The sequence below is a fragment of the Hemicordylus capensis genome, chromosome 5 (assembly GCF_027244095.1).
Source record: "Hemicordylus capensis ecotype Gifberg chromosome 5, rHemCap1.1.pri, whole genome shotgun sequence".
Taxonomy (NCBI): Eukaryota; Metazoa; Chordata; class Lepidosauria; order Squamata; family Cordylidae; genus Hemicordylus; species Hemicordylus capensis.
The window spans coordinates 114,537,536-114,551,632 of NC_069661.1; positions in this window are offsets into that span (position 1 = coordinate 114,537,536).

Sequence of the window (14,097 nt, forward strand, 5' to 3'; positions counted from 1 at the left end):
CAGATGAGTAAGGTAATTTCATTTACTCTTGCTATTTGCCAACTTGCACACATTTTTGAAAGGGTGGAAGAGAAAAAATCCAGACCATACACATCCAGCCTTTTTAGCTGAAACACTTAATACAGTGTCCCCCAAACTTCTGATAGCTGAGTCACATTCTTCACTGTTATTTCCCTCCAAGGGTTACTTTTAGACCTGGTTCAAACATAATGGGAACTAGGTTGTAGGTGAATGAACCCTGGAAAGCTGAGAGTTTGCACATTCCACCCCCCTCCCCTCCCTTGTGTATGTTAGAGGAGGAGAGGGTAAGCTTTTACTTTTGTTTTGAAGTTAAGCACAGTTCCATGTTGCATCCAAAATCAATGGCACATTTGCATGTAATGCAGAAGTGTGGGTCCAATGGACCTGGATCTCCACTCCCTGCTACCCCCTTCTTCTGCCCAAATTAAGATGTCACAGAGAGCACTCTCTCGGCAGTCAGTGAGTCCACAGAGGAGGAGGAACTGGCTGTGCAGGCTTCCTTCTAGCACGAAGGAAAGTCTGCACAGCCAATCACGGCTGGAGGGAGGGAGGAGTTTCATCCCTCAACTCCGGTCACACTCAATGCAGCCTGCAGTTTCGAATTTGGATGACACGCAGGCTGCATGGAACCTCGGGTTGGGGCGATGAGACTCACCACAACCCAAGGGTTCAGATTCCAGTTTTAGAGTCCAAACCTTGGGTGTGTCACCTCGCAGATTTCAAGCATTCAGAAGACCTGGTGAGATAACCCCAGCCCCTTACGGTTCTGCATTATGTGTGAATAAGGCCTATAACTGCTGCTTGCTTCAAACCACAATTACAGAAAAAGAAACTAGGATCAAACCACTTTTTCACTAAACCACAGCGGCTGCAGATGAGATGAGGGGCAGAAAACAAGTTGCGGGTGCTTTGCTCATTCACCCTTCCCACCCCACCCAGGCTGCCTCTCTGACCCTTCCCCAAGCTGCATGGGCTTCTCTTCCTGGCTGGCGATAGAAATCCCCAACCATACAGTTGGGGGTTTCAATTGTACAGTTGGGGATTCCTATCCCCAATCGGGCAAACAGCAGTCCGTGAAGCTCAGGTCAGAGGGAGAGTTAGGAAGCCTGGGAAGGGTGGACGGGTAATGCATCTATGGCTTGTTTTCTACTCCCAGCTCATCAGCAGCAGCCACCACTGCTAAACAACAGTTCCCAAGTTAAGATATAATGTGATGAACTTCACATCAAAGTTAAAGGTTTCCCTCTCCTCTTTCCATATGCAAGAAAGGAGTGTTGCATTCTGTTCAGTAATCGTTTGCTGTTTGTTTGGACGTTTGTCCCAAGGGGGATCCTGTAGAGAGTGTGGGGGAGGAGTCAGAAAGGACAAGGGAGGGAAAGGAGAAGGAAAAAATGGAGTTGTTGCTGAGTAAACCTTTAGTTCTATCTGCTTAAGATTTCCTTGTGTGTATGTGGAAAGCAGCTATAAAACAAGGAGGGAGGAGAGGAAGTGTGTAAATCCAGAGTTCGCCAGAGTTACCCATCTAGCAGGAAAAAAAACGGTATCCCAATATATCTGAACGGAGCCTTAGAGTATGTAAGAGCAAGAATTAACTAACCTCTGAGAAGCCCACCCCAGTGTTTCTGCAGGAGTTACTTTTGACTGGAAAGCCCTAGAGCTGTAGCACATGAATGGGCCAGTGCCCATGCCAAGTGCATTTAAATACAGTGGAGTTAGTAGGGGCCCAGGGCCAGCCCAAAATCTGCCCATGTCTGAAAGGTGGTGAAATGAGGACTTCCTGCCACCTCCGGCTCTTTCCTGGTGGCATGCAGTGCTTTGCTTTGACCACTGTCAAGCTCCCTTACTCAGCAACACTCCAAGGTGTGAAGAACCACCAGTACTTCTACTCCTTCACTGCCTAGATTTAAAAAAGAAGTGTTGAATGCAGTGTAAGTGTGGAAAGGAAGCAGCTGATTCTGCTTTCTTCCTCTCTTCCTTTTTAAATCCAGAGATCATGGGAGATGGAGGAGTGGTAGTCCATCATCTAAGGTCACCACCTCAGCCTGCCTTATGGAGGGTTGGCCCTGCTGAATGGAATACTGACATGGGTCATGGCTTTAACTATGAATTGCATCCTGTATAAATACAAACTTAGAGTATACCAGTAAAGGGTAATTTTAATAAAGTGTTTTAGATTTCATAGCACAATCCACAACTCAATTTGAGGGAAGTACTAGGATTTAAACTCATTTTGTCCCGTTGAGATCAATTGGATTAAGCCAACATAAAATTAAGTACACATAGACTGAGCTGTTTAGTGTGTTTTTTATTCCACACTTTATTCATAGATTAAAGGCCACAAGTAAATACATAAGTGGTTGATTCAATAATATATTTTATTAGAGAACAAAATGCTAGGAGACCAGAAGTGTTGAATTTTGTAAGTTAAAATTCAAAAGGTACATGGGAATAGGGTGAACTTCACCTAAATTTAACAGATGCCAAAATATGGACACAGATGACTGAGTTGCCTTGATAACAGAAATGTCTAATGAACTTGAAAAAGAGAAGCAATTCATTCCCAACTTATGAAGTGCTAATGCAATAAAGGGCTATACCATTAAAAGTAAATGGAACAGATTTAATTTCCATGGAATTATTGTTAAAGGCAATCTGATCTGTTCTTAAATGATACTTCTATTAGAAAAGACATAAATAACACCCATTTGTCAATGCAGATGAATAGTGGGTTACAAAAGAGAAAAAGAATGGAAGGTAGGAGTTCTTGAAGAGTGAAATACGCACCACTGAAGGAAATGCTAATTAGAATCTAGAATAAATTATATTGCATCCCAAACCACATGGGTAAATTGGTTTGAGAGATAATAGAAACTGTTGGAACTGCTTTGGAAGTATTAGGTGATTAGAAACATCTGTTGTAGGAGTGTAAGGCAGTTTAAATATTGTGTAGAAAAATATCAATACTGAATGAATTGAGGGTGAAATAGAGGTCAGATCCTGAGACTCAGGACAACAGCACAAACCTTCAAGAGTTAAGTAAATGTTTGTATAGTGCTGCCCTGAATAAGACTGGATTTTAATAGCAATCATAAATGTTTGCTTGAAATAGAAGGAAATGCCCCTTAGGGGGGTTCAGAACTCACCCCGCCCCTGAAAATTTGCTAATGTAATCTGGAATTTTTTTGTTTCCCTTGAAAGTAAAACCTTCAAACTTACCTCAGTCTCTTTTTAGGAGAAGATCAGTGGCAGCCTTTATCAGAATTGGCCAGAGAAATTCCACTACTCTTAATAAAAATTTGTTTCCCTCAAAATCCCCCAGCTTTGCTACATAAACTCACTTTGAAACTTTGCTTTAGTCAAAATTCATTGACACCTTAAGATGATATGGATATGCAACAAACAATAACAATAAGAAGAACAAATTATTTAGTTCATCAAAACTCTCCCACCCCCAACATTCCAGAGAGATTTTACTGAAACATGACCTTCCAAACTTCTCAACATTTTGTTTTAGACTCAAATGGCAAATCTAGCCATAACTTTTCTCACCATGGAGAATATGGCAAATGTTGGGTTGGGATGCCAAATCCATGTGGAGATAGGGCAGACATGATGAGCAAAATTACACAATATATTTCCATTGGATCACCACAGGCTGCCAGTCACAGAAGTGCCTGCCATCATGATTATGACACTTTCCTCTGAAGACAACGACTGCAGTTTCCATGAGCCGTGTGACTGGGAGGTGAGTGACATGTCAGGGGCAGGACTTCCACAACTTCTGGCACTTGTAGCTGTATTCTGAGGCATTCTTTTACATTTCTGAACAGGACTGTTCTGGGGATACTGTTAGGCCTGGGTTTTATATTTAATAGAATCAAGTAGTTGGTTAAGAGATCACACTGTGCAACCAAGAAGCCCTGAGTTCAAATTCTTCTACTGTACCAATTTGGGCTGCAGGTAGATCTCATTTTCTAATGGCCGACCATGAAAAAACAATCCCTCTGCAGAGAGGGGGGAAATATCATATCAGAGAACAGCTAGCTTTCTATGTGAAGGGCACTTTTTATATTGGGCTGCTTGGGGAGCAAATTCAGCCTGAAGCTGTACAGACCAGGAAAAGCTTTATCACTTGATTCTGCTGCCCGTATAAACCAACCCTAAATGTTCCCATTTGGAGCGGGTGAGGACAAATCGAATAGCACTGTTATTTCCCCAAAGCATTGCCGCCACTATTTCCAGTATAATAAAATGCATGGAATTCCTCTACATGACAAAGAGCAAGTTCCTCACCAAAACAAAGAGATTTTGAACAAGTTAGTGGGTTTTCTTGTTATTCCGTGGACTCTTCTCTTTGAATTATGAGTTTGAAATCCTGACTTCAACCAGGTTGTTTTGCACAAGAGTACGTTCCCCGTAATATGGCATGTGGTTCTCAAGGTCTAGGGAGCACCTCCTATAATAATAAATCTTATGGACTTTTCTAAGAGCCGTAAAACCAAGCAGGAGGAGGGGGCTAGAACTTGCACAAGGAAGAGGTCAACCATAATGTTGGCCTTGGGACCAGAATCAATGTTCCATATACTTTATCCAGCACACCAAGAAAATAAAAGGAGTATGGAGGAGGCTAGGGTTCAGTGGCAATCACCCCCTAAACAATAATGTATTAGCTGATGAGAATCCCAATGACTTGCAAGGATTTCACCATATTTATAAATCCTACACAAGCTTCACCTTCAAAGTTTAAGCACAGATATAATTGGCTAGGGTTCAGTGGGCCTAAGCCAAGCCTGCACAACTAATGAACCCATCAAGGCAGACACAGGCCAGCAGCTATGTGTGGTGGCCTGCAGGTGCTTGATTGCTTTCCCCTACCTTGTTTTTGCAGTCCCTGGGAGAAAACAAAACCAAGAGGGGATAACTAGTTCTGTGCTCAGCTTGGCAAGACATAAGCTTGTGCAGGTCTGGTCTAAGCTATTGCAGATCTGTCATAGCTCTCCCTATCCCCTACACACCAACTGCAAATGCTGGAGTGGGTTAAGATACCACATGGTGCAACCAAAAAGCCCTGAGTTCAGATTTGCCTTTGCTGTGAACTTAGTAAGTGGCCTTAAGCAAGCTACAGTCTCAGCTGCAGCAATACGTGACACTATTACTTATGTACCATATGGAGCTGTTATAAGGATTACTGAGATAATGGATAAGTTTAGATGATCATAAATGAGCCTGCTCTCCCATGTGCTTGCATCCCCCTCCCCTCTTGCTTCACACACCAGAAGAAGAAAGGGGAAGGGTTTGCTTTAAAATAAACCACAGTTGTGTGTTTTGCCTGAATTTGAAGAACCCCAGTTTATTTTAACTGGTTTAACAAACAAACCAGGATAAGACTGTAGTTTCAAGACGTGGAGGCGAGTCTCATGATCAGTGAGACTCGCTGAAATGAGGTCTGCGGGGCTTAGCCTGCTCTCCCCGCAGATGATCGCCTGCAGAGCCCTGGGCGGCCAGATCAGCCGCCCACACAAGTGCCGGCTCCATCATGGAGCTGGCGGGGGCTGTGGGGAAGTCCCAGGATGCCCCGCGCAAGCATGCAGGGTATGCTGGAGAGACCCCTGAGCCCGGGAGGCTGCTTGTAGCCTCCTGGAGGGGGTCTACTCGTGTGTCGCTGCGACACGGAGCTGTGCCATGGCAGCACACGATCTGGAAGCCCGGGTTAGCGGAGCGCTCACTCTGCTAACCTGGGCTAAGGGGGGGGGGTACTTAAGAGGGCTAGCTGCCAGGGGAGCCACGCGGCTTCCGTTGCAGCACACGATCGCCCCAAAGCGGGCTGGACTCCCTTAGCCTGCTTTCGGGCCATCGTGAGAATTGCCTCGTGGTTTGTTAAAATAAACTGCCAAACCTAGGGACCACACAGGGCAAGAAACCAGAGACCAAGAAAGAAATCCCCCGTGTCAGGCTAATGGTGAAAAGCCTGAAGAATGCAACTGACTATGTTGTAAATCTATAGGACTCTCTAAAAAGAGTGTGTTGAACCATCAATGAGAAAATTGCCTCCCCTGAAGATGCCCAAAAATATGATGTGTAAACTAAAACATTTTAATATGTAAATCAAAACTTAGTGAAAAAATCACAACACTGTGGAAGATAACAATAAGCTATCAATGAAAATAAACAAGGAACAATAAGCGTGCATCAGGAGATGACAAATAAAGTTGCTACAAAGAATAATGTCCACCAATGTCCGTGCTTGCTGGTGTGAACCACTCACTGTAGAGGGACTCTGGAGATTCAACACATGCTGGAATGATGAATATCTCCAAATACAGATACCAATATGTTGTGTCGAAATGTCCACTCCACCGGTAAAAGTGTCCTCAAGTAAGAAAGCAGATGGCAATCAATGGAAGTGCCAAAGCCAACAGGCACCTGGGTTCTGAGCCGACAATTACCATATTTATGTGATTGGATGCATTTCCACCAACTTTAAACAGCATCCTCAGACCATGGTGCATATAATACATGGAGATATATGTTTTGTGGAGGTGGGGGGAGAGTAATACCTGATTCACAGAGCTGTTTCTTTCTTTGATCCTCAGCCATGAGCTCCTGCCCTATCCTCTCCCTGAACCAAGAGACTCAAATCATCTTTGAGTCACTGAACAATCATTCTATTCAATGACCTGCATGCCTCCCCATCTCAGTGTACTCTGTACTCTGTTCTGTAGAATATAAGTGAAAGCAGTTCCTAAGCCTGCCAGAAATAAAACTGTTTCCTGTTTCCCGCTTCCTGCCAAGGCAAGTTATAGAATTTGTACTAATTAATAGGGCTACTTTGTACTAACCAATAGGGTCTGCAAAACATTTTGAGCTTACAACAGGTCATTTCAAGTGTTCTGAGTTTGAAACAAAATGCCCTTGAAATAAAGGGCCTGTTTTAAGCTCAAAACAAAATGACTCTGTTTTGAGTCAAAACATTTCAAGTGTTTCGAGTGCCATTTTGGAGGGCTGTTTTTCGGCGGAGGGAGCTGGTCTACCAATTGGGGTCAGAGAGTAGATCAGGCTTCCACCTCGGACTTAGCGCAACAGCCCACTTCGGAGGACTGTAGTCTGGGGTGGAGGCCTGGTCTACCCACTTTATGTGGCAGGTAGACCACTCCTCTGAGGTGAGCTGATGCACTAAGTCCAAAGTGGAGGGCTCTTCTACTCGCCGACTCCAATCAGTAGACCAGCTCTCCCTGGAAAAACAACCTTCCAAAATGGCACTCAGAACCCTCAAAACATTTATAATTTGTTTTGTTGAAATAGCCAGCTTGGGCACTGTTTTGCCAAAATGTTTCGAGCATTTTGCGTTTTGTTTTGAGCTCGAAACAAAACACAAAAATCTGTTTCATGCACATCCCTACTACCTAGCAGTAGCTCTCTTTGTCTAGGCAACTGTGGGGCAAAGATAAGGAGAAGAGAAACGAGTCCAAGTTTGCTGGTGTGTATAACAAATGGGAAGAATGGTTTTCTTTAGTTTTCCTTTAAAAATTAGCACTGTGGATAATCGAAAATTACAGGTAGTTGCTAACCAGGGATCTACATGTCAAGTCTTCTTTCACTTTTCAGAGAGATGTGGAAGAACCATCTGAGACAATTCTCCAGAGTTTCTCTTTGGAAGGAACCCTGAAATTTGGAGATAGTTTTAGCTTCTTCTTGGAGAAGCCCTGCAAGCCCGGCACTAAACACATTGGCTGTAATCCTATGAAGTGTTACATTGCTTAAACCTATGAAATGCAGTGAGCTTTGTCATGCCTAGTTCTGAAATAGGATTGAGCTGATTACATATAGAAGTCTGGTTCTACATGGAGCATCTTTGCAAAATTGCATTCTGCTGAATGCTAGCAGCATTTGGGAAACAACCTCTGTGAAGCAATACTCTGTTCCTTCAAACCATTCATAAATGCATCTTATTTGAACTGCTTAGTGTTAATTTTGATTTTCATTTCATCTCTTTCATCAACTGGATGTCAATATGATGTCTCTATTTCTGGCACATAAAGCAAATGTGGAAAGTTTCTCTGTGGATACCTTTTAAATAAATTCTCTCTTTTGCCTGAAGAGAATTAGATGTTGGCTTTTGACCTCTATTAATTTTTTTAATTTAATAGTTCTCTGCATGCATTAATAAATATTATTACCCATACTTTGTACTCCTGCATTTCCATTTCCTCTTCCCCAAAGCTTTCTCATCCGCTGCAGCAGGTACCCAGTTGGAGAGAAGATTAGCAAAAGCAGAGGGAATAAATATAGAGAGATTCAAGACCAGGAGTTCACCTCCTCATCAAAAACAAACACAGAGATCTTAGTAAGTCTCTATCTTTTTATAATTGACTACTTTGCAAAAAAAAAAAAGTAATTATAAATGAAATTGCTATTTAAAAGGCTTGTTGTGCAAAATAACATTGTTTTCAAATCATTTCCTGACTTTGGAAGGCTATTTTAAAGCCAGTTCCCATGAAACAGTGTTGTGTGATTATAGACTCAATCATGCACTTATAATGGTCATGTGAAGTTTAATCACGCAGAAATCACAAGAAGATGGCAATTGCGGATCTATAATCCTGGATCCACAGGTCCAGTTCATGAAGTTTTTCCTGAAAGGTTTGTTAGCACTGTTGGAGATTGTCTGGCCTTGCTTCAAAGAAAGTTTCTTGACTCAAGCCCTCTAGGATTTTGCCTTTATGGAAGCAGACATACAGAGGCACAAACACACCAAGAGTCTGCAAATGAAGGTCTGAGGCTCAAAAGAATGAAGGTTTATTATGACAGTGACACTGTCAATTGAGAGATGGAGTAATGGAAATCATAGCACCAAAGTGAACATACTCTTGCCTTATTATCTTCTTACTTCTCTGGCCATACAATTTGCTGTATGCAAGCTCATGTTTCTCTAGCACTGTTCTGACATCATGCTATACTTGCATTCAGGTGTCTATACAAATATACATGTTTTTGTATGCATGGCTATACGTATATTCATTTTAAAAGCAAACCTGGGTACAAACCCCCTAAAACGCAGGGTACATATAGGAAGTGTAGTTCTAAATATGCATTCAGTATAACATGTGAATAATTGTATGTGTGTCCAGATCTTTACATGCTTACACAGTACACAGATTGTATATGTGCTGAACACAATAGAGAGACAGACTATTCACACGAACGTGCAAAACCAAACTAAGGGAGCCCAGCCTGGTTTCGCACACTCGTGTGAACTACTGGGATCGCACCCGATCCTAGTGACTACACGGTGGCAAACCCACCTAACTAGAGCTGCCATGCCCCCCTCCCCAGAATTCCAGGTTTCACCCGGATTTTAAGCATCTCACCCGGATTGCTTATCCCCCCTGGATTCGCCCGGATTTCAACTTTCACTTTTTAAAAAAGCAGCTAAGCTCTAGCCCTTGTAGAAACGGAGTTATGGAGCAAAATGTGCAGTTACTATTCTGCACAACCACTGGACTTGGATTAAGAGAGGTAGCACAGGAGGCTCACTGGGAGGATTTCACTTCCACAAGTACAGTAATCCCCTGAGGAGTGTTGCCTTTATTTTATTTTTTTAATCAGCCACAATTCTCTATTGGGCAGTTGAGAGGATTGCTTGCTTTTGATGTAAGTCTGTGAAGACAATACTGAGCTAGATAGACCAATGGTCTGACTCAGTATATGGCAGTTTCCTATGTTTCTTATGTTCCTATGTAAATCACTGCCTGCCTATCAGGCTGTGTACTGTAATCTTTAAGGTCTTTCTTGGCTTTACATTCAATGCATGCTGATATAGAAGTAAGCACTGTTGGTTTCAATCAGATCTTCTATCAAATAAGTGTGTACAGAACTGCAGCCTTTACTAAAAAGCTGTGCATTTATTTATGTTTTAATTGCTGCTGTTAATATGTCAAGGCAAATGGTCAGGCAAAGATAACTTCCCCAACGATTGTTGGTAAATAGCCGGAGCAAATACAAGTCAACTTGAAAATGCAGCTGCTAATTTGCATATGCAAAATTATTTTCAAGCCAATTTACATAATATGCAAAATTGGCACCCAGATTTAGAAAGCCAGAATATGGCAACCCTACGCCTAACTAGCCACCTAGTTAAATGAGGTTAAGGGAGCAAGCACTCCCTTGGCCTCATTTTTTAAAAATCATGTGTCAGCTGCTGCTGCTTGCAACCACGGCAGGCACACTCGGGAGGGGGATCTCAGTAATGCACCGTGCACTTGCATAGTGCATTATTGGGACTCCTGGGGGTGGGCCAACATGCCGTGGCATAGGATCCCGACCCTCGGAGCTGCCAGGTGAGCCACAGGTGAGCAGCCACTCATCTAGGCAGGCAATCCACCTGCTCAAGAACAGAGATCATCTGCAGGGAGAGTAAGTAAAACCTGCTCTCGCCACAGACAGCCTGCAAGCTCTTCTCACTGATCGTGAGAAGAGCTTTATATAATATATGAATAGGGCTTATGTCAGAAAAATATATAATTCATGTTTCCCTTCTCTGCTAAATGGCATATGGGCCTCCTCCTTGGAGAATGGTGATCATTCCAGGTAACTGCCAGTCCAAATCATGGTTAACTAAAGCTTTTGTGTGTGGTGACTATGATGACCAGCTTACCGAATGGAAGATCTGGGAAGTTTGCTTTTTACAGGTATGCTAAAGTGCATCAATACAGAATGTTATGGCATGGGTTCACACAATCATGCTAATATAGGTAACACACGTTAAACCTAGATTTGAAGAATTGTGTGAACCAGGCCAATGTTAACTGACTTTTTTCTTCTCTGGGTGCAGCAGCGAGCTGTTCTTCTGTGAACAGCTACTTTTGCTGACTTTCCTGAGGCCTACATAGCCTTTCAGTTATGCCAGTGCTAGTCTTGCAAATAATCTGGCAATGCAATATAAATCCAGATTTGCACTCCATACACTTTGTATGTAATATACCTTTGTGATGTTCTACTTGAGGCAATTTACTCAAGAATTCCTGAACCTGGAGCTGATCCTCAACATCTTTGAAATTTTTTGAATAAAGCTCATTGTTATGTGTGTGGTGGGGAGTGGGGGAACCCTCCAGTTTAAAGCACAATGTATTGGTGTATTGAATAACCCCTTTATGTATCTTTCTGAGGAGAAGAATGTTTTCTAGCCTTAATAGAGGACCATAGGCAAAAAACACACTTTTGGGTACAGGACTTTCTCCTGCTCAAAAATGGCAAAGGGTGAATGGCACAGAGTGAACTGCTTTGAGACCTTTTAGTTGAAATGCATGATGATGATGATGATGATGATGATGATGGTAGACCTCATAGAAATAAAGAACCAGGATCCAAAGTGGCATCAGAAGAGGAGGCCAAAAATGTACCCGAATCGTGATTCAATCAGCGATTCTCAGCACAGTTCGGGCACATTTAAAAGGGAGAAGAGCAGGTTCGTACCTGCTCCTCTGCCACTTGTTGAAGCTTCCTGTTTGCTGGTGTGTCCCCCAGCTGCCATCACATGCCAGAGGCTCTCCCCCAGGTACCCTCGTGCCATAGCAGCATGCATATGCCCTCTGCGTATGTGCACAGGCTGTGTGTGTGTGTGTGTGTGTGTGTGTGTGTGTGTGTGTGTGCGCGCCACTGTCATGGGGAGCGCCACTGGCCCACGGGAGCAGCTCTGGTGGGAGTGAGGCCCTCTCTCCTGTTTGCCCTCCTGGCCGGCAATCTAAGCAGCCTGAAAACTGCTAGAGCTCCTTATCTCTCTGCCTCTCAGCTGATGGGTGGGTGGGTGGGTGGGGCTGTGTAGGTCTTGCAGAAGCCTGAAGCTCTCCAGGCAGCAATCAAGGAAGGAAGGAGGCAGGCAGAGTGGCCAGAGCTGGCTGCCCTTACCCACCACAGTTCTCTGCAGACCCTCTGCCCAGCCAGCCCAGCCCCACCCAGCCAGCCCAGCCTTTGCCAGTAATGGAAGTAGAATGTGAATTCCTTTTTGTGTTTAGGCCCCCACTGGATACAGTATATAGGGATCTGCTTGCCATAGGGCTTTGATGCGGGGGAGGAGACTGAGAAGTCTCTGAATATTTAATTTAAAACAGACTGGAAAATTTGCTGGGTTTTAAAAAAAACAACACTATCTAAAAAGTCCTATAAGTGGCTTGTTTCATGGCAGAAAATTACAAAAACTTCTGAAACAAGCAATGTGATATTTATATTTATTCATTCATTCATTTATAAATGCGCTTATGTTCAAGTTGTTTTGCAACCCAGAAGGTCTGAGTGAGAACTGTGAAGCATGTGTTGTGCTTTTATTTTATTTTATTTTTCTTTAGAAATGCCAAGCTGGTTGGGTATGTCCAAAAACCTCACTCACACTATTTACAGTGTATGCCATATCTGTCAGTATGATTCTGTAATGATAGGAAATTGGCCCTGCACATGCTGATGAGGCCCTGCTCATGCTGATTTGACCCCCCCCCGCAGCCCCACACCCCACTAGGGATGACCCTGCTCCTGAGCAACTGCAGAGATTGTTTTTTATCTCTGTACAGTGAGACACCACAACCAACCCTACTTCCACATTGGGGAGGAGAGAGAACAACTTTTAGGACAGACTAGGGCATAACTTCAGGAGCTCCTTGAGCCCCGGCATGTCTCATCTATCTTAAAGTTTTACCAAGAAGAGGCAGATTTCTCATTCTCCCCCCGCCCACCTCTTTTTCTCCTGAGGAATGGTGCTAATTCTTGCTCTTTTCTCTTTCTCCCCACCTATCTTCCTTGCTTCAGTGGGACTTACTGGTCTCCTATAGGGAGCAAAATATTCTGGGAGCACAAATCAGTTTGGTTTGGTTTACATCCCTGAGCATGTGCAATCCTATATGCACTTACCAGGGAAGGATCTCAGACAGTTGAATGCAATGGAGTTTGTTTTTAAGTAGACATTCTTTCCTTGCTAGTAAGTCCTTTAGGTTTCAATGAAATGTACTTCCAGCTAAATATGGTTAGATTTGCTGCCTGAGGCTGCAATTTTCCACACACTTACCTGGGACTTTTCCACACAGCAGGCTTTACTGTGAAATTGAAGTTGTCCCAAAGAACCAACACAAAATAGTATTGTTTTTTACTCTGGATGTAAATCAGGCTACCCTCTAACGAGTAGTGAAAAACCTGAATTGCATGTGAACTGCTCCCCAATAACTCGCAGGGACTTCAGGGTAAATCTGGCCAACATGTGAATGCAGCACCTCCATTCCAGAGGAAATGTGTGTTAAAGGGCTTTAAAAGCCCCGTGTGAAAAACCTCCTGAATTCAAACTTTACTGAATTTGTTCAGAATTCTGAGAAAACATACATAGGCTCACATTGCATGGTTGAAAGTCTCCTTTGCTAATCTGCACTGAGGGGCCCATTTTAATAATTAGTGTTTCTAGTGTGTTCTACGCATTAAAAGTAGCACAAATATATAGTGTTCAATGCATATCACTATATAGTGTGAAGTGTGCATGTGTGTATTCACTGAAATGTATTTCCAGGCAGCATACTTATTTTGAAATATCAGACTTAAATCCTTGGGGGCCTGGGGTGTGTGGAGGCCCTGGACTTTGAGTGGGGGGGGGCATTTTAAAAATCTCGTCTCTGGGCCCACTCCAACCCTGCTACGTCCCTATCCTCACCGCCTCTGCCCACCACTCCTGCTGCTGGCTGCTTCTGGGCAGCCAACCGGCCTGCCAGGGTGCATTATAATGACATCACTGCATGCAGGCCAGTGACAGGATGGGTAGAGATGGCAAAGAGAGCAAAAAGAGGCGGGATGGGGATTGTCCTCCCATTGGCTGGCTGGCTGGCTGGCTGTGATGGTGTGCGCATCCACCCATTGGGGCAGGGGGTGCCGGAGGGTGGCACATGTGACCCAGTCTGTTGGCACCTCCCCACCCAGCTTGGTGCGCTAGGTGGCCACCTACTTAGTGGGCAGGCTGATCCTGCTCATAGATGGCTCATAGATGGCTGTGTCACTGTACAACCATTATAACACACATTGTTCGATCATTTATTTTTATCACATGACTTA